The 22,471-nt window shown below is 38.2% G+C and overlaps 1 long non-coding RNA gene and 1 pseudogene across 1 annotated transcript in view; one reads left to right on the top strand and one right to left on the bottom strand.

Annotated features, from left to right (window-relative positions):
• The window catches only part of LOC132530804 (uncharacterized), a 142,085-nt gene that overhangs the window by 68,965 nt on the left and 50,649 nt on the right, over positions 1 to 22,471 (bottom strand). The gene's annotated exons all lie outside the window — the stretch shown is intronic.
• On the top strand, positions 2,510 to 6,653 carry LOC132530898 (transmembrane protein 41B-like; annotated as a pseudogene).

The raw sequence follows: 22,471 nt of genomic DNA, 5'->3' as shown, positions 1-22,471 counted from the left end.
GTACTTCATTCTAGCAGAGACACAGAAACGCTGAACAAAACTAACTCAACTGTTTTTATTTCATTTCTTGGTACCAGCACATTCTACCAACACTCTCTACATTTGGTTTACTAGTAAGTAAAGAAGGACTGAAAGAAAAATAACTGTCCATTTCTATATTATCACTTCTAGCATAAGGACTTAGCTAGCAGAGGGCCAGCCAATAGAGGTTTCCACAGACATTTCTATTTCTTAGAATGCCATTGCCTTTTTATTTATTTATTTATTTATTTTGGCCACACCACATGGCTTGCGGGATCTTGGTTCCCCAACCAGGGATCAAACCCAGCCCCCTGCAGTGGAAGCACAGAGTCCTAGCCACTGAACCACCAGGGAATTCCCAACCATTACCTTCCTTTGGCATTCAAAACAAATTCTAGTTCAAAAAAGGTGTGTTATCAGGACTTCCCTGGTGGTCCAGTGGTAAAGAATCTGCCTTCCAATGCAGGGGACAGAGGTTCAATCCCTGGTGGGGGAACTGAGATCCCACATGCCGCAGGGCAACTAAGCCCGCACACCACAACTACTGAGCCCACGTGCCTCAACTAGAGAGCCTGCGTGCGGCAAAGAACAGAGTCCACCCACTCTGGAGTCTGCATGCCACAACTAGAGAGAGAAAACTCACACGCCACAACTAGAGAGAAGCCCACGCGCCACAACGAAGAGCCCACGTGCCACAACAAAAAGATCCCACATGCCGCAACAAAGACCCAACGCAGCCAAAAAATTTAAAAAAAAAAAAAAAGTGTGTTCTCAGGGCTGTCGTCACCCCAACTTAGTCATAGACATAAAACTTACCTTATGTTTGTTTGAGTCTCACTAAACTCCCATGCATCATGTATTTGCTGGAATTCTGTGCTCAGAGAGCATTGTGAGCAGTTTATGTGAATGGAGTGGTAAGAAAAGGCGGACAACATATTAAATTTACCTCTTCTGCTCATACACATGCTCCGTCGCCCCAGACTTCACTTACATAGCATAAGCTCAAAGATAAAGTTATTAATAATTTCAAGACAGGGACAGTAGAGCATTAAACCAAACGTGGGTCCTTCTGAGCACAGAGCCTGGTGTGACTGCACAGGACATAAAACTAGCCCTGCTTACCAGATTTCTTAGGACAGAAAGGCCTCACTTTTCTTTAATGAGAGGGAAGAACAGGAACTTTGTTTATTGAGTATTTACTTTATGTTGAGCACTAGGTTAAATCCTTCACGTACGCTACCTCATCTAATTATCAAACAACACTTTGGGGTAGGTATTTTTTTTTAATTTTTATTGAAATATAGTTGCTTTACAATGTTGTGTTAGTTTCTGCTGTACAGCAAAGTGAATCAGTTATACGTATACATATAGCCCCTCTTTTTTAAGATTTCCTTCCCATTTAGGTCACCACAGAGGACTGAGTAGAGCTTCCTGTGCTATACAGTAGGTTCTCATTAGTTATCTATTTTATACATAGTAGTGTATACATGTCAATCCCAATCTCCAAGTAGGTATTTGTATTCCCATTTACAAAAGGAGAAATTGGGAGTTTTAGAAGCTAAGTGGTTTGCCCAATATCTCTCAACTAAAAGGTGGTGGAATAGGGATTTTAACTCTGGTTTGATTGAGCCCAACGCCTGTTACATCCCACTACCTCCTTCAGAGCATTTACTTCACATCTTTTAATGATAAAATATTTTTAAACTGTTACTTTCATATATATCACATATAATAAACGTATATATGCTAACATGCCAATAAGAACAAGTATGAATTACTAAAATAGCATGATTCACATGCTATTAAAAAGAAATCTCCTCTAGGCTTCTAGTTTAATATGACAGACTAAGCATGCACATTTACCTCCTTCCCCTGCTGAAGTTTCATTAAAATGATAATAATGCTTTCTTTAAAAGATATAAACTGTCAACTGCAAAGAACAGAGAATGGAAGTTGTTGGTAAATAAGCAATCCCAAAATCAAGAGAAACAATCCATAAAGAAAAACATGCAGTGGAAATCCGTTTATAAAGTTAAAAAACAGGCAAAGCTAAATAATCAATGTTTAGGAATACATACATAGATGATAAAACTATTTTCAAAAGAAAAGGAATGATTAACACAACCTTCAGTGCAGGAACTACCTCTGGAAGGAAGGGAATGTGATTAAAGAAGAGAACACAGGGGCTTCTATAGTGCTGCTGTTTCCTTTCTTACCTGGAGTGATAGGTACATGGGGATTCATTTTGTTATATATTTAAAGTACATAATAATACTCTTGAATGTATAATGTATTTCCCCTGAAAATATTAACTTTTTAAAAAGATACTGCATTCATAAATAACTACAAGACAGTATGTACAAGACAGTATCAGATAACAAGAAAACTTTTGGAAATTAAAATTTGATTGCCAAATAAAAATTCAATGGAAAAGTTAGACAATAAATCTAAAGAACTCTCCCCGATTGCAATACAAGGAGACTGAAACATGGAAGAAAAGATGAGAGATTCGAAAGATTATTTCAAGACATTTTACGTCCAAGTAAGAATTCCAGAAAGAGAAAACAAAATTGAGGGAAAAATTATCACAGAAGCACTAATTGATAATTTCCTTGAAGATTAAGTCAATCTTTAGACCAAAAGGACTCATTCTGCACCCAGGATTATACACGTCCTGGTAAAATGTCATAGCTCTGAGTATAAAGAAATGATCCAAAAAGCTACCCAGGAGAAAAGACAAGGGAGTGAAAATCAAAGATATTAGCCACCTCATCAGAACACAGGATGTGGAAAGGCAATACAGGAAGGCCTTAAAAATTCCCAGGGAAAATGATTTTTACCCCAGACTTCTAAAGCCAACATAATAATCATTCATGAGGTCAGAGTAAGACGTTTTCAAACATGCGAGGACCCAGAAGTTTACCTTAAATGCAATCTTTCTTAGGCATGAAAATGTATTTTAAGAAAATAGGAAAGTATACCATCAAAACAAAGAAAGAAGGCCATGCTCCCCCCCCCAAATAGTCATTCCCAACTCAAGAGAGCAGTGAAGCAAAGTGATGGCCACACTCTAGCTGTCCTAGAGAGTCCTCGTAGAGACGGGAGCCAGGAGACAGAGGGTTGGGATAGAAAGACTCAGGGAAATTTTGAGAATATATAGAATAAATAATATGGACGGGAGTTTGGAAAAACTTGAGGATAAAACAAAGGCACTTGAAGTGTAAAAAGGAAAATCTATTTAACGTGATACGAAGAACATTCTCCATTGAGTGGCGGAGTAGTAATAACTTGTATCCCACAGACAAGGACATGTAATACTGGCTGTTACTTGACTCTACAGTGAATGAACATGTGTATGCGCCTGTGTTGGCTCTGGCCCTCCGGGAAACAGTGGTCAAGGCAGAGTTAGAAGGGCAAGAGATGTTTTGGGTGGAGAAGCCTGTGAAAGACAAAGGGGAGAGGGTGTAGGAGTAGGCACAAAAAGCTTTCAGTGTTCAGTGTAGATCTGATGCCTGTGAAAGGAAAGGAAAAAAGAAGGAGGCTTGGATAGGAAGAGCCCAGACTATGGTACCCCCTCAAAAAACTCTTAGCCAGCCCCGCAGGAAGTTACAAAGCAAAAATTGCCCTTTGCATGAGTTTCATGTTGGGCAGCAATGGCCACACCTAGAACCCCACCATGCTCAGTCACTGGCTAGAGTCACCCAGAGAGTGAGGGAGAGCGTGTCCTCTGCTCCAAGAGTTTGGTGGATCTCAAAGGTGCTGCTGTTGACTGCACCTCTTGCTTGAGAAACTCTCTTAAAAGGAGACCTGAGTGGCATAGCATACTTCTTCCAATATATGCAACACACTCACCTAGACCTCAAAGGACACCACCTCAAGGCTGAGTCCAATTACTGCATCAGCTCAAAATCCAGGTTTTGTTGTTTGTTTTTTTTTCAGTGATATGCCCTCCTTTATATCAGGTCCAGATGTGGTCTAGTTATTTACCAAAAAAACAAAACAACAAAAGCAGTTGTCTTACCCAATATACTCAGTGGTAGGGGAGGTACAGGATAATCACAATAAAAGCTACCTAATTATCAAATATCTTTGATGACATAAAATACACTTTACATGAAAAACTTCATGAAGTTCACTCATATAGCTTATCTTCTAATTTACGTTTAAATAACATGGTCATGGTGTTAAGTGCCTCTTGGCATCATCAGTGATAACTGAGACTGGTCTTCCTAGTACCCTTGATTTCTTGCCCCTCCTCATGGGGGAAGTTATATTCTGCACTGAGCCTTAGGAGAGGAAACAAAGGCAGGTTCAGGGACTATGATAATGGATAAACTAGATTGAAAACATTACCCATAAGTAATTATGTATCTTAAAAATTATTTAATATGGGGCATATTTTCATGAGATAAAACTTTTATATGATATGTATACTTTAAAAAACAAATCTTAAATTTGAAAAAAAAAGTGAGCCTATATTGTACAAATTCCCAGAGCTCATAAGTGTCTCCATTAGCCAATCTAGAAGGCCTCAGTTCTTCCGTCTGCTTGTCCATTTTTCTCACAGGCCTCTGGTTTGGCCTTCCAGGGGTTTCTTTCTTGTCCGTTATCCTCCTTAGACACTTCTGAAGTGAGGCTACATAGCTTTCACAACCTACTTCCCATCAATGCAGGTTTGAAGATTTGCAAGTTGCTTTAGAGGTTAAAAGAAAATCACAGGCTTTTGCAGCCCTGACATGTGGATCATTTGGTAATAACATTCCCTCAAAAACTTACTAGGATTCTAATCTTTTAGTTTTCAAGGGATGAACTCAGCCAAAGATTTCATCAAAAAATTGCTTCAAGACTTGAGGACTGACATTTCACTTACAACCTCTGTACCCTGCCTAGGGCAGTGGCAGCTACCGGAAGCCAGCTGAGACTTGGGGACAAGGCAACACCGTTAATCTCATCTTCACAGCCAGACTGGTTCCCATAGTCTAACAGGGGTGCTTGAAAATGTTTGTGGCCCTATTCCTATCTCCTGCTAAAACTGACAGTTCTATAGTTGCTTGAATTTGTATTACAGAATCAGTTTATTTCTTCAGCCCTGTGAGGCCCCAAATTACCAGAACCCCAGTCATCTGAGATTGCCTCAGGTACCAATTCCTTCATCAAAGTTGTATTTCCCTCCATTTCTACTTGCAAACCAGCTAGTTCTAGCCTGAGCTCTCCTCTTTGTTGCCAGGCCTTTTAAAAGAGGTCAGAAGCAGCCAACAGACATTTATTTTTTTTCCCCCATTTCCCCTGGAGTTATTGGCTCACTTGGCCCATAATCTACCCATCCAAGTGTCAGAGGTACATTTGCCACTGTTTTGCCACACCATAAAAAATGTGACCCCCTTTTACATTCTGCAATGTCTGTATCCTTGAAACTATCAAATAAATGCACCTAGTTACGTTTCTGTTACATATAGTACTCTACTTTCACATACCAAATTTTATTAGTTAGGGTATAGGTTCAGCTGCATGAAATACAAACCTGAGCTAACATACCTTTAAAAAGATAGAAGATAGTTTCCCTCTCCCATAGAGCAGCAGCAGGATAGAAGAAGGAGGGATAAACAGTACAGCCCCTTCCCTTAAGGACATGTCTTTAGAAGTATCACAAATCATTTTCCCTCACAACTTCCAGGCTGGAACATAATGACGTGGCCATGGTTCAGTGGAAAGAAAGCTGGGAAATGGATGGCCATGTGTCCAGCTAAAAAAAATCCCAGGGTTCTCCTGCTATAGAGAGACAGAGACTAGAAATCAGGGACAACCAGTCTCCTCTACTACTCTTCCCCAAGTCTTGCCCCCTGTTCAACGGAGAATATTCAAACTAATTCTAAGACAGAATTTCCCCCATAATTTTCCCAGTCAAGACTGATGATGAATAAAATCAGTTCCTCTATGTCCTGACTTTCAAGGCTCCTTAATCACACTTCGTTCAAAGCCAAGCTCAAATCTCATCTCTTTCATAAAATCTCAGGCTGCTCCAACCTGATCTCTCCATTCTCTGCACTCTCAGTGAGACAGTTTAGCACTTGATTGTTCTCTACTTTTTCGTATGTGTGTTTTCTCTAAAAAGCTTATTTTGCTCATATACTTTCTTGCGAATATTTGCTATTCCGGGCTCTGTATTTCTCAATACACTCTCAGGGTTTCTTTATCCCTTTCCACTGCCTTATTTCTTGTTTGTTTGTGTTCTGGACTTGGTGCCTCATTCTGCTATATGCTCTCCTCTTTAGTCGGGAGGCCGGTTGTATATAAATACCTAACTGAGAAAGCAGTAAAATGGTCACAGTAGGTTGAACGTCACAGAAAACATCTCATTAACTACATTATATTTTTGAGAATAACACCATTTCTGCCTAATTGGTTTATTCATGTCTCCTGTGATAAACGTGCCATTGAAAGTTCTTTTTACTGGCACTTTTCGAGGTGTTGCATCTCCCTCTTTCGTAGCAATTAAGGCAGGAACACTGTACCAGCTTACAACAGCAGGGGAAGCTGTTTCCTGGAACTCAGTATTTGTTCTAATGATTTTGGCTCTTCTTTCTATTCTGCCAGCGATCTTCCAAAAAAAACTAAAGCAGAAATTTGAGTGAATAATCCTCTGGGTTTTAGTTTTCCTATCATCATCATCATCATCATCATCTCTCAGGATTGGCAGATTTATGTGTTAAAAATCACTTCTTCAGTAAATGAAACAGAAATTTGTAAAATAAAATTTCCTATCAGGTGGTTAAAATAATGCATTTAAGTGGCAAAGGAGAGAAGTAAAAATGGAAACTGGTATACCATGGAAAGTGCCGTCAGTAGTTATGACAGACATCTCCTAAATTACTATTCCAAGGCCATAGATAATAAATGTAGCAGCATAGTAGGAAATTCTTGACCCAACTGATTACCCCAATATATTTCATGAACTGGCCAGAAATACTTACCCTTTACTTGATAATTTAATATTTTTCTCTCTGTTCCACACTATAACTAAAATAGAACAAATACAAAATTCAAAAGCAAAGATACAATATTGCTGTTCTGACTGTTGTTGGCCTTCTTTCAGAGCATAAACTTGAAAACTAAAGCTCAAAAGAGATTTACATTTTCTTCCTTTTTACCTTTGAGGTGATAGACTTGTTTAGAAGTTGCATCTTAGTGGACTACTGAATTTGGAAAAGATATCAAGTTATATCTATTTAGTGAATTTTGTTTTTGTCTTCTTCTGTTCTAGATTATCATGGATTAGTCTGAACTTTAAAATTCTGACCAGTCTGTTTTCATCTGTTTCCTAGCTTTCAAAATATTTCCACTGTGCATATACAGAATGGCAATTACATGATAACTGTATCATATTGGTGTTGATAATTAATATTCAGATAATATTTTGTTACACAGTACCCCTTTACTATCTCAAAAGGGGATCAAAAAAGCAAACATTCAAAGTATGCAGTTTTTAGATGTTAATTAGATTCCTTTATATTTTGAAACAAAAGCAGTGTCGGTACAACACTTAAGTGGTTGAATATAGTTTATTTGTTCCAATGACTGTAAAATTTACCTCATTTATTATTATTAGTCTGGTCATTAAAGCATGTATTATGTAATTATCCTTCTTATGCATGATATATAAGAATGCCTTGTTTCATTTCTGTTGATGGCTTTTTTGTTTGGGGCTGCTTTTGATTAGTGCAGTTTCCCTATTTAGGGTTTTTACTTTTTATATCTCAAAGTAAAATTAAATTCTCATATGGTAACTACTATATTTAAATAGTCCTGGAAAAACTAAACAGCTTTTTGCTGCTTGCTTAATGGTTGGTAATATCCTCGATTCCTTGATTCTAGGACATAAAGTAAAGTACTCTGTCAGTTTTACCTTCACCCAACACTGTCATGTTGAAAAGCACTTTAGCTGTGGAAGAATCCTTGTATGTTTTTATTGTGAGAGGTCTGATCAGCCTCACAGCCTGTTTCTACTACATAATGTGGACTGATTATTTTCTCTATCACAGTATTAACAAATTGATTTATTGTAAATACAAAGAAAATATATTAATTAATATACTATTCTTATATCACCTGGCCTTTTGTGTGAAATTATTTATTGTTATTTCTAGCCAGGTTCTCTTCCTTTCTTATTGACCGGAGACTGAGTGATAAAGCTTTTGTTATTTTTACAAACAAACTTAAAACACAGCCTTTTTGGACAAAGCTCACTGAATATTACTGTATAAAATGTAATTGAGTAAATTTTTATCAGACTTTTAAAAATAAGAGTTTGGACTCAGGAGCAGCCTCACTATTTATTCCATTATGTATATATTGTACTTACTCTATTCTCAGAGTATGTTCCCTCCTTATCATTGATCCTCTCTCCCTTTGCTGATTATTTTTTCTGTTAGAAAACTGTAGCTGTCACTTAAGGTGGAGTATATTTTCTTCTCCCAAGAGAACAGCCAGTCTTTCCACATTCATCATCATTGACTGTCAAGAAAGAACCTTCAGCAGGCTGTACCCTAAATGCGTTTGGTGGCCTATATTCATGGATTCACAGACTTGGCCTGATGCCAGATGTAGATTCAAGTTTCAGCCACATCTTGAAGATAATTACATAGTAATAACCACCAGAAGGCAAATATGTGTAGTGGGGAGGCGAGCAGGCTAACTAGGAAGTTGGTACACTGAGACTGTTCCCCTCTTAGTTAATGGCCTCTCTCTGGAGCTCTATTACTTTGAGTGTAATATTTCTAAGATACTTAATAAATGTAAATTAAAATGTAGGAAGAATAAATTGTACTGAAAAACTTTAAAAATAACGTATTTCTTCTCTTTCTTAATGTTATTGTAAAAAAATAAGGAATAAATAACTAGAAAATATAAATAGGGAAATAAAATTACCTATAATCCCTATAAGAATAGATTACACCTAATAATACTTTAGTGTATATCCTTCAGTGAAAGATATGATTTCAAACACATTTCAATGAGAATTACATGCACAGGGTTCAAATTGTCAGAAACTATTAAGAGTATTGTCTGAAACAGCTTTAATGATCTTTCTTGTTAGTATCTAACAGGACTTCCTCAAGCCTGCTAACATTCTTCCCTCTCTACTAGTCTTACCAAAGCATATATTTAAGCTGATTTTATGCTTCCAGGATTTATGATAGACAAATGCTTGGCTTTCAGAGGTATAGTGACATATATCATCTACAGTCATTAAACAAAGCATACAGTATTTTTATGTGTTTCATTTTTCTACCCTATGGGTTACAAGCATCAATATATAAATTTTCAAGAAAAAAAGGGATACCTACACTATAAACATATATTTATATGTTTCAATATATTTTATGGTCTTTACAATTCTTGGTAAGAAACAATAAGATATATTCTCTTGACTTTCAAATAAAATATCCCCAAAATACATTTTCCCTTCAGAATATTAATCATTAAGTTATATCTATCCCTTCTTATCTACATCAGAGAGCTATGATGAAAATAAATGGAGAAATAAACTTGAAAAAATTTTGAGCTCTTGGAAGGAATAGTATCATATAAAGGTGAAATACTATTTTATTTACAAATTCAAGATTATTTTGAAGTAGAAGTCACCCTACCATTGCACTGTATATAGACAGATATTTCTCAGAATCATTACTTTCCATATCAATAAAAGTCAAATCATCGATTGCTTCACTTTTCTCTGTATGGAATTCTCAGATCCAAAGTATTTCATTGAAATGTTCTTTTCCCTATATTGAAAAATAGTGCATCCCACTGAGAATGAATGACCACCCACTTTTTTCAAAGGGGGAAATTATAGACATGAAGATTACTCATGAAAAACTCAGAAAGGAATTCACTCATAATGGGCAAAAGAATTGCAAAATGAATACTAGGTGTAGCATAATATCAAGAAGAGGTACTATCCTGATAAATAGCTCCATTCCTTTATTTTTGACTTATCAAACTATTATTGCTAACTTAATGTTTTCCATATTGGCATTTGGCAGTATTAGAAACCCAGAGAAGGAACTGATCCCTAGGCAATATGTGAATAATTATTAAATCCAGGTGATAAGTACATGGATGTTTGTTTAATCACTCACTTTTCTGTAGTTTTTTAAATTGTCATAATAAAAAGCTGCTTTATCCTAAGGTTTCAATCACTTCCATTTTACCAGCAAATAGCTCCTTGTTGGCCAGAATTAGGCCCAGCAAAGCAATTCACTTTATCACTTTTATACCTTCAAAAATGAATTGTCAAAGTAGTGTCTGATTTTAACTAAATAAGCCAACTAATAGATGTCCAGATAAGGAAAAGATCTGCCTTCATTATCTCTTGCTTCTGTGCAATTTCTGTGATCTATTTCAAGAATACATCACACACGTTCATTTGCCCAAGCAGTCTCTGCTACTCTCCAACAGTATCATTTATGTCCAAATCCCAAAAGGATTTCCTGGGTACTTCTGCTTGTAGGTTCATAGATTTTTCTACAAGAATATATCATTTTCATAGGTATCATATTTCTTCTTGCCTTATAATAAGACTTTTTCTTTTGAGAGTCATATTGAAGAAAAACACTGGCAAAATAGAGGTTTTATCAAGTGAGTTCAGTTGACCACTCACGGAGTACGCTACCCCCCAGATTAAACTTGAAAATAATTTTAAGTGACAGCTAATATTTGTTGAGCCCTGTTTTCCTAGCGCAGGGCTAAGCACTTTAGTTGCATCTTTGCATTTAATTCTCATAATAATAATGACATTATGTTTACTATACCTGGAAAGAAAATCCACCTGTTTCTCAGAGAACTGGCATTTGAGATATTACTGTGTTCTTGCAAAATTTAGAAATTTACAGTGGTGTCAGCCTTAGTCACCGGGTCTTATCTGAGGTAACTTTCTTGTACATTCAAAACCTCTTCATTTCCATTTCCCCTTTGAGCCCTGTGTTTACTACACTCTTGTGACCAGGAGCCTTGAGTCCAGCGCTATAGCCTCTGCCTCAGGGTATGAAACCAGGTAGGCCTATGGAATCTATCTCCCCACATTTGTTTAGGCTGTATAATCACCCTCCACAGATTTCTATTGTTTATCTTATCCACTGTGTTCCTCCAACAAATCCTTTTACTAAGACCCTCCACCCTGGGCTGCAGCCATCTACCTTCTATATACATAGTAAGTGAACAGAGACTTCAGCCTCACAAGGATTTCTTCATGGGGTTTCATTGTTTTTAGTTCCTTGAATTCATTTTTACCTCTTGATTTTGTAGTTTCTCCAAGGTTGATTTGGGGGAGGGAGCCAACCACCCTGGCTCATTCATCATCTTCTTAAGAACCAGAAACGTTGATGTTACTTATTTCTTTATTACTTAATCCCACACTTATGGATGAAGATACAATTTGTGTTAAATTCTAAAGTAATGATCAGGGCTTATGTAACTAACAAACCCAGAGTCGACTGAGGCCATGTGATAGGAAGAATATCCCCTACAAGACTGTCAACAAGGCACACACAACACAGTCAGTCTCTCTGCATGATCCTCCCTTGGCCCAGAATGACTTGAAAACAACATAAAGAGGAACAGATTTGAAGTCACCTCTCTTCTCCACCTACCTCAGGCTGCTAGAAATACACATATCAGTGCTCTAAGCCACTCGTGAAACTTAGTTGTAGTTTTAAGTCCTGACCTGTAGACTTTTACAGAACAAGCATCACATAATTTTTCTAGGCCTTAATATCTAAAAGTCCTATATACTGAAAGGGGAAAAAACCTCCTCCTTTGCATCAGCTGCACCTACTTCATGAACCTTCTGGGGCTTGCTGTCATCTGACAAGGCTCCACTTGGCCCAAACACACTGCTAAAACCACAGCCTCTATAGTTCAAAATTAAGCTGCAACAGCTATACACCACGAGGCCTGAGACTCTATTACTTCCGGTCAGAGGTTAATGAGCCACCTCCCTCCACCTCATGGCCACCATTCCACCCTCACCCCTTCCCCCGGCCACCCGCTGCCATCACGCTGCTGAGGTCTGCATGGCACATGCCCCTTTCCTCTCACAGACCCCCGGCAACCACTGATCTTTCTACTGTCTCCATAGCTTGGCTTTTTCCAGAATGTCACATAGTCATAATCACAGAAAACACAGCCTATTCAGACTGACTTCTTTCACTTAGCAATATGAATTTACATTTCCTATATGTCTTTTCATGGGTGATAGCTCATTTCTTTGTATTGCTAAATAATGTTCCATTGTATGGATGTACCACAGTTTGTTCATCCATTGATCTGTTGGAGTCTATTTTGGCTGCTTTCAGTTTTTGGCAGTTCTAAAGAAAGCTACTGACATGCATGTGCAGGCTTGAGGGTAAACACTTAGAAGCACAATTGCCGGATCATATGGTAGGCCTATATTTAGCTTTGTAAAGAACTGCCAAACTGTCTTCCAAAGAGGCTGTACATTTTGCATTCTCACCAGCAATGAATGAGTTTTTCTGTTGCTCCATATCCTTGCCAGTATTTGGTGTTGTCAGTGTTTTGGATTTTATCCAGGAATCTATTTTTAAAAATTAGAACAAATGAATTTAACAAGATTGTTGGATTCAAGGTCAGTATACAACAATAAATTGCATTTATATGTACTAGCGACAAACAATTAGAAAATATTTTAAAATACTATTGACAGTAGCTTTAAAATACTTAAGAATAAATTTAATAACAGATGTGTGAAAGTTCTACACTGAAAACTAAAAACCACTTCCTGAGAATATTTAAGAAAAACCCCAAATAAATGGAGATACATGTTTATATGTTTATAGCATAGCAACATTAGTAAGACACCAATACTTCCCTAAATTGATCTGCATATCAAATTCAGGTCCAATCAAAATCGCAGGAGGATTTTTTTAAAGAAATTAACAAACTCGTTCTGAAATTCATACGGAAATTCAAAGAACCTAGAATAGCCAAAACAGTTTCTAAAAACACAAAGTTATGAGATTTACACTCCCAGATTTCAAGGTTTACTATAGAGTTATAGTAGTCATTACAGTGTGATCTTGACCTAAGGGTAAACAAGCAAATCAATGGAACAGAACAGAGTTCAGCCATAAACCCATGTGGATATAGTCAATTAATTCCAACAAAGATACTGAAGCGGGACTTCCCTGGTGGCCCAGTGGTTAAGGCTCCACGCTTGCACTGCAGGAGGCACAGTTTCAATCCCTGGTCGGGGAACTAAGACCCCTCATGCCACATGGCACAGCCAAAACAGACAAACCAAAAAAGCCCAAACAAACAAAGATACTAAAGCAACCCAATGAAGAAAGAAAGGTCATTTTAATAAATGGTATTGGAACAACTGAAAATCCATTTAAAAAAAAACTTTGACCAGTAGCTTATACCATGTTGAAAAAAGGTAGGATAATATCTTCATGACTTTGATACAAAGATTTCTTAGACCAGACCAAAAAAATCACTGGCCAATAAATTTTACTTCACCGAGATAAAAAAAAACTGTTGTTATCTAAAAACATCATTATGAAAATGGAAAGACAATCAGACTGGGGGGAAAAAAATGTTTCCAAAACAGATCTGACTAAGGACTGGTATTAAGAATATATAAAGGGTTCTACATCCATCAGGGCTTAATCTAAGAAACAGAGCCCCTAGGAGATGTGTATCTGTATGTGCGTGTGCGTGTGTTTGTGTGTGTAGACAGAGAGAGAAAGAGAGAAAGATTTTATCATATGAATTTGATTGACCTCACGAAATTATGGGAGACTGTCTCTGTGAAGCTGTTGCCTCTTCACTTGATTCTAGAACCTCAGATCGGTAGATAAAGCAGTTTGAATGCAGTAGGCAGAATAATGCTCTCCCGGAGTGTCCACCTTAATCCCCAGAACCTGTGAATATGTCCGTTTACATGGCAAAGGGGAATTAAGATTGCAGAGGGAAGTAAAGTTACTAATTAACTGATGTAAAAATAGAAAGATTATCCTGGATTACCCATCCAGTTGGACCCAGTGTAATCACAAGGGTCCTTAAAAGGGAAAGAGGGAAGCAAAAGAATGAGGGTCAGAGAAAGAGATATCATTGTTCTCATTTTACAGATAATAAAACAGGAATCTTAGGGCTCCATGCCAGGGTTCCTTCTACAGTGCCAGCCAGCCTTCTCTCTGTGTGAGCAGATTAATGTCAATATGAGACACAAAGAAATTAGAAGCAGTGAGACTCAGACTTGTAACAAGTTGTGGCTTTCTGATAAGGAAGTCATACACATTTTCACTCTCAAAACTCCAAGGATTAGAATTGAAAAAATATAACAACAGTATTTTAATTAATCTTGCTTTGTCCAAAGATATGTCCACTATATACCCTACAGACTAAAACCAAAATTTTCCATTTAAAATATTTAATCCAATACCTAGAAGACACTAGAGCCAACCACACATATCAAAAACTTTAAACAATTCTAAATCAATTTATTTTAATGAGCCTCCCCTAACTTAATACCAGGAGTCCCAGTTTGTAAGAAATCAAATAAATGACCCTGACCTTCAAGAATTGAAAAATGGTTTAGAGAACTAAATTGTTCTATTTGGACAGTTAGTCAATTGTCAAAGTTAATATAGCTCATAGAGAAACTGTTTTAACCCATTAAACTATGAAGCAATCTAGAATGTCCCCTAGGTCTTCTTCTTCTTCTCGACAGATTAAATAAATAATTTAGAAGTAAATTAATATACGGGAGAGCACAGCAGCTCTACATTTCCCAATGGGGCATTGCTCACGTGAAAGACATGTGAGTAGTGACCCCTAGAATTGAGCATTACTGTGTCCCTGACAGTTCAAGGATAAACAAGATTTTTCAGGACTGCATACTGTTCTGCCTTTCATACTCATAAACTCTGTCCTTGTCCATAGATGGGAAAGGTAGTCAGTTAAGCACTGTGATTTTTGGAAGGAAGACAGGCAATTCAGAAGGCATGAAATTCTACCTCAGATATATTCCTTTGAATGGAGGCTTTTTTTAACCCCAAATACCTTTTTATTACTTTTATTATTATTAACACTTACACAAACACTACCCATTTATGGTAGAAAAATTTTAAAACACAAAGGAAAAAAATCCATAATTCTATCACTTAAAAGAGGCCTCTTCGGCCTTTAGATAGTATACACCATCACCCACACTGGATCTCTTCCCCTTAGTAGGTGTGGCTTCTGTAGTGGCTGAGGTGAGGAAGACTAGGAGATACTACAGAGGCCTCAGAAGGCAGACAGTGACACCACCAGCCAATCTCAAGGGATGTGGTTTTTGACCATGACACACATGTATCTCAAGAAACCACCTCCCACAGAATAATATTTCCCAATCTTCCCAAGTCTTGTCCATACCACCTCCACCCCTATAACTCTGTATTTTATATTATATAACAGGGGTGGGATCTTTATCAGGAGAAATGAAAGAAGTCAGGAAACTTCATCCCCAATTTGAAGATGCTTGTGTTTGACCATCACCTCTATCTTCTTGTGAGCTCTTGGTATCCACTGATGTTTAGCATCTTTCCCAAAACACCAAAGCCAGGCTTTAATGATAACTCAATGCCAAGGAGATACCTGGGATTCTACCCCATGAGGAGGACCAGTACAATGGATATAAACAAATATTAAATAAAGACCACATATTGAGTTGGAGAAGATGAAAAGCCTTCTTAACAATAAGAAAAGGTAGGGTTTCACTGGGTGACCTACTGATAGAGGGACTGACATCACTTAATACTGGATAACAGGGAGCTTAAAAAATATTTAAACCTGAAAAACTCATGAAGAAATGGAGGAAGACAGCAAAATCTCTCCAATCCCAGCTTTGTAAATATTGTAAAATATATTTTGTTACAAGCACAAGAATTAAAACACATTAGGACTATTTTTCCATGTTAATAAATATAATTCTCAAACATGAGCATAAGTAGTCTAATTCATGGATATGCTACAATTTATTCAGCCAGTCCCAACTCTTGGATATTTAAAGCTTTCCCAGTTTTTGTAGAACTGCAATAAACAGACCTGTATGTAAGTCTTCAAACATCCTCATTATTTTATGAATTTCTGAGCTAAGGAGTATATGCACATTGTAAGGGTTTCATTACATATTGCATATATAATTACATATAATATATTTCATACTGACCTCCCAAAGTCAGCACACTCGTGACAGCCTTGCATTAGAGTACTTGCCTCCCCACAGCTTTCCCATAATTAGCTATTATCCTAACTCTGAATTTTTAACTAATTTGATAAGTAGACATCCCCTTATTTTGTTCACTGATCAGAGTTTGCCAACCTCTGGTTTAAGGGATTCAGATATAGCACTTGCAGAAAAGAAACTACTAGGCTGAGGAGATGCAAGCAAGGAGGCAATGAAGAACTAAGGACTTTGAAGAGGGTAGAGCTACCACATCACGGGGGAGGAAACCTGCCAGAGGATCTGGTCCGTACAAATGTCCCAGCCAGGTAAGGAGGTAGATATCTGAGGATGTGGCCAGAGTTGCCACAGAAACAGCCATTAGGTGGGAGGCAGGAGCCAGTCCACGAGGGCCCCTGAGGCCAGTCCCACGGGCCATCTACAGGCTGACCCACTGAGTTCCATGATGAATACAATGGATTGAGTACTGGAGCCTGGAAAGGGAGGGTCTTTTTGTCACCATCACTTCAATAGGGTCCTTCCAGCATCCTGTATTGACAGATTAGCATCAAGGCAGCTGTCAAAGGAGAAATGTTTATAGGGTTCAACCACAGTTTCACAAAGCAGGGCACAGAATGGTGGGTTGGGCCTAAGAGACAATGTATTTAAAACTGGTGTACAGGTATAATATTTCTGAGTGACCCAACTTGATTCGAAGGTAAACCTTAAAAAATACAAAGAAAAAAAAAAACTTAGCATGTCCTTTTACTCTAAATATTAATAGTCTTGGCAAGACTTTTGATAGACTATTAGTTTAACTGGTAAGTGCCCAAATTAGCAACTGTGGTAAATTGATTGTATAAATGATTTCAATTCTTCACTCTCTTTATCCACATCGTTTGCCATGTGCCTTTACAGTTTTGCTCCCTAAAAAGGAAGATTGAATTTCCTTACCATTTGAATCTAGGCTGGCCTTGCAACTTGCTTGAGCCAATGGGATGTTAACAGACGTGACACAGGCATAAGCATGAAAAAGTACTTTTATGACTCTGCCCACATCTTTCCTCTGCCATTGCCGTGAAAAAATATCCAGGTTAGTCTACTAGAGGACAGTAGACACGTGGAATCAAGCCAAGTTAGCCACTGGGATAAGAATATCCATACCAACCAGCAGTCTGCCAACGCCCCGTCACGGGGGCAAGACTAACCAAACACAGCAGAGCTGCCTAATTGCCCTGCATAGCTTGCAACAGACACATGAGTAAGCCCTGCGAAGCCCAGCCCAGGCCAGGGAAATCACAGATTCGTGCATTAAATAAATGCTTATTGTTGCAAAATACTGGGATGTTTTGGGTTGCTTGTTATATAGCATTATAGTGATAACAGGTAACTGATATTCTGCCTTTCTATATGTTAACAGAAAAGATCAACATGATTTGTACATCCCACAGGTATATGGATAACTGATGTTTCACTACAAAATTTGAGGTCATTCCCTGTTTTCCCACATTAAAAACATCCAACGTCTGCTTTGAAGTAATGAGTAGGTGTATTGTAAGGCAGGGTGAAAGCTTTTCCCAGGAACCATCTTTGGAGTTGCTAGGCATGAGATTGAGCAAACTGCTATAGGTTCTGTTGAAGCATAAAAGAAGAACCCAGAATCTGTAGCTAAAGGAAGATTTCCTTTCATCTTTAATCCCTGCAGTTTACAACCACCTACCATATGCATACAGACACCCAAACTCACCTTCTCAATCTGAAAAGGACCTAACATAAAATCCATGTAAAACAGTGAATATAAAAACATTTTTTCTTCACTCCATTCCTACTAGGCCATTTCAGGGATCCCCCTCAACAGGGTACCTCCTTCCACATGTACTCAAGATCCTCATGCCATGCCCAGGCAGCCTCTTGTGGCCTCCCACCCTTCCTCTCTCTCCCACTCCTAGTTTCTCTCCATCTTACCATATATAAAACCTGCTCTCAACTGTAAGCATCTACAAAACTCATACCCATGGAGGTTATAGTGACTGATACCTTAGGGGCAATGGTATCTTACCAGGGAGAGGATATAAGTGCACAAGATAGACTGATGGGCATCATTAGTGAAACAGGGAGAAAGATGAGTAACACTTGGAGGATTAGAACACTTCCCTGGCACCCTGGGCAAGCACAGCCAGAGGAAGGGCTGGCTTCATAGGCATGAGACCTATTCAGTCACACAGAGCCCTGCAGACCTGGTGTCATGTTCTGCTGTAACTCTTCCAAAGGGCTCTGCATTTTTGTTTTGCACAAGGCCCCACACATTAGGTAGCTACGTCCATCCAGAGGTAACAGGTAGGTCTGCTCCTCACCAGATGTGTTCCACCTTGTACAAAACAACAGGTTTTACGTATGGAAATCATTTTATGTACAGTCTTCCGCGTGCTATTGATTTAATAAGCTACCAAAGTCTAGTCTAATCCTCTGGGATTTTAAACCTCATTTTTTCTGCTTCTCCATAATCATCCATATAACAGCACGTACACTCTTAAAAACAGAGCTGACGGGCTTCCCTGGTGGCTCAGTGGTTGGGAGTCTGCCTGCCGATGCAGGGGACACGGGTTCGTGCCCCGGTCCGGGGGGATCCCATGTGCCGCGGAGTGGCTGGGCCCGTGAGCCGTGGCCGCTGGGCCTGCGCATCCGGAGCCTGTGCTCCGCGACGGGAGAGGCCACAACAGTGAGAGGCCTACGTACAGCAAAAAAAAAAAAACAGAGCTGAAATAGAATATTGCTAAAAGTCTGAAAATGATCTCTGATAGGACTGTTTTGATCTCCCGCAAAACAGAAGACATTTATCATAATACTCCAGCACCATGTTAAGTGTACAGCTGGGACTGCTGTATAAATCCTTGTCTTTCTTGCTTTAGTTTCACATTCTGTTCTGTGGCAGAGAAAACGAATATCTAAAATGCAACTTTTCCCTAGAGGTAATTATGTACTATTTATTAGACCTACATTGTGTGTTAGGTATCTAAAAGAACACATAAAAATGACCTCATTCTAAAATAGCCTTTTAAAATTACAGGCACACCTCAGAGATATTGCACATTTGGTTCCAGACCACCGTAATAAAGCGAGTCACATAAACTTTTTGGTTTCCCAGTGCATGTAAAAGTTATGTTTACACCACATGATAGTCTATTGAGTATGCAATGGCATTATGTCTAAAAAAACAATGTACATACCTTAATTTAAAAATACTTTATTGCTAAAAAATGTGAAGCATCATCTGAGCCTTCAGTGAGTGGTAATCTTTTTTGTGGTGGAGGGTCTTGCCTTGATGTTGATGGCTGCTGACGAAGCATGGTGGTGGTCACCGAAGTGGAATGGCTGCAGCATTTGCCACATCGATGGACTCTTTCTTTCGAGAACAATTTCTCTGTAGCATGCAATGCTTTTTGATAGCATTTTACCCACAGTAGAACTTCTTTCAAAATCGGAGTCAATTCTCTCAAACCCTGCCACTGCTTTATTAACTAAGTTTATATAATATTCTAAATCCTTTTTTGTCATTTCAACAATCTTCACAGCATCTTCACCAGGAACAGATTGTGTCTCAAGAGACCACTTTCTTTGCTCACCCATAAGAAGCAGCTCCTCAACCATTCAAGTTTTATCATGAGACTGCAGAAATTCAGTCACATCCTCAGGCTACACTTTTAATAGTAGTTCTCTTGCTGCTTCCACCACATCTGCAGTTACTTCCTCCACTGAAGGCTTAAACTCTCAAAGTCATCCATGAGGGTTGAAATCAGCTTCTTTAAAATGCCTTTTAAAGTTGGTATTTTGACCTCTTCCCATGAATCATGAATAGTCTTAATGGCATGCAGAATGGTGAATACTTTCCAGAAAGTTTTCAACTTACTTTGCCTGGATCCATCAGAGGAATCACTATCTATGACAGCTATGGCATCAAAAAATGTATTTCTTAAATGACAAGACTTGAAAGTCAGAATTACACCCTGACGCGTGGGCTATTAGCAGGCAGGAAAACAACATTAATCTCATTGCACATCTCCTTCAGAGTTCTTGGGTGAACAGGTGCACTGTCAATGAGCAGTAATATTTTGAAAGGAATATTTTTTTTCTGAGCAGCAGGTCTCAACATCAGGCTTAAGGTATTCAGTAAACTATGTTGCAAGCAGATGTACTATCATCCAGGCTTTGTTGTTCCACTTATAGAGCACAGGTAGAGTAGATTTAGCATAATTCTTAAGGACCCTAGGATTTGTGGAATGGTAGATGAGCACTGGCTTCAACTTAAAGTCACCAGCTGCATTAGCCTTTAACAACTAATTAAACTTAATAGCATTTTCACAGCAAAGGAAACCATAAACAAAACGAAAAGACAGCGTACAGAACAGGAGAAAATATTTGCAAAAGATGTAACCAACAAGGGATTAATTTCCAAAATATACAAACAGCTCATATAGCTCAATATCAAAAAAACAAACAATGCAATCAAAAAAGAGCAGAAGGGGCTTCCCTGGTGGCGCAGTGGTTGGGAGTCCACCTGCCGATGCAGGGGAAAACGGGTTCATGCCCCGGTCCGGGATGATCCCATATGCTACGGAGTGGCTGGGCCCATGAGCCATGGTTGCTGAGCCTGCATGTCCGGAGCCTGTGCTCCACAATGGGAGAGGCCACAGCAGTGAGAGGCCCACGTACCGCCAAAAAAAAAAAAAAAAAAAAAAAAGGGCAGAAGACCTAAACAGACATTTCTCCAAAGGAGACATCCATATGGTCAACAGGCACATGAAAAGATGCTCGACATCACTAATTATTAGAGAAATGCAAGTCAAAACTACAATGAGGTATATCACTTCATGCTAATCAGAATGGCCATCATCAAAAAGTCTACAAATAAATGCTGGAGAGGGTGTGGAGAAAAGGGAACCCTCCTACTCTACTGGTGGGAATGTCAATTGGTGCAGCCATTATGGAGAAGAGTATGGAGGTTCCTTAAAAAACTAAAAAATAGAGTTACCATATGATCCAGCAATCCCACTCCTGGACATATATCTAGAGAAAACTCTAACTCAAAAAGATACATACACCCTAATGTTCATAGTAGCACTATTTACAATAGCCAAGACATGGAAGCAACCTAAATGTCCATCGACAGATAAATGGATAAAGAAGATGTGGTATATGTATATACACAATGGAATATTACTCAGCCATAAAAAAGAATGAAATAATGCCATTTGCAGCAACATAGATGGACCTAGAGATTATCATACTAAGTGAAGTAAGTCAAACAGAGAAAGACAAATATCATATGATATCACTTATATGTGGAATCTAAAAAAAAGATGATACAAATGAACTTATTTACAAAACAGAAACAGACCCACAGACATAGAAAACGAACTTATGGATACCAAAGGGGAAAGGGAGGGGGGTGGGATAAATTTAGAATTTGGTATTAATAGATACAGACTACTATATATAAAATAGATTAACAACAAGGTTCTACCATATAGCACAAGGAACTATACTTGATATCTTATAATAACCTATAATGGAAAATAATCGGAAAAAGAATGGATGTATATATGTATAAATGAATCATTTTGTTGTACACCTGAAACATTGTAAATCAACTATACTTCAATAATTAAAAAATTTTTTAAGAAAACAGAAAAAGAAAAGAGAGCATTGGCTTCAACTTAGTCATCAGCTTCATTTGACCCTAACAAGAGAGCCTGTCCTTTGAAGCTTTGAAGCCAGACATTAACTTCTCCTCTATAGCTATGAAAATTCTATATGACATCTTCTTCCAGTAGAAGACTGTTTCATCTGCATTGAAAATGTTGTTTAGTGTAGCCACATTCATGAATTATCTTAGCTAGATCTTCTGGATAACTTGTTGCAGCTTCTACATTAGCACTTGCTGTGTCACCTTGCACTTTTATGTTAAGGAGATAGCTTCTTTCTTTAAACCTCATGAACCAACCTCTGTTAGCTTCAAACTTTTCTTCTGCAGCTTCTTCACCTCTCTCAGCCTTCACAGAATTGAAGAGAGTTATGGTCTTGCTCTGGATTAGGTTTTGGCTTAAGGAAATGTTGTGGCTGGTTTGATCTTCCATCTAGACCATTAAAACTTCCTCCATATCGGCAATATCGCTATTTCACTTTCTTATCATTCATGTGTTCACTGGAGTAGCACTTTTAATTTCC

This window comes from Lagenorhynchus albirostris, chromosome 12 (assembly GCF_949774975.1).
Source record: "Lagenorhynchus albirostris chromosome 12, mLagAlb1.1, whole genome shotgun sequence".
Taxonomy (NCBI): domain Eukaryota; kingdom Metazoa; phylum Chordata; class Mammalia; order Artiodactyla; family Delphinidae; genus Lagenorhynchus; species Lagenorhynchus albirostris.
The sequence above is the reverse complement of the archived record's forward strand: the minus strand, read 5'-3'. Positions and strand labels throughout refer to the sequence as shown.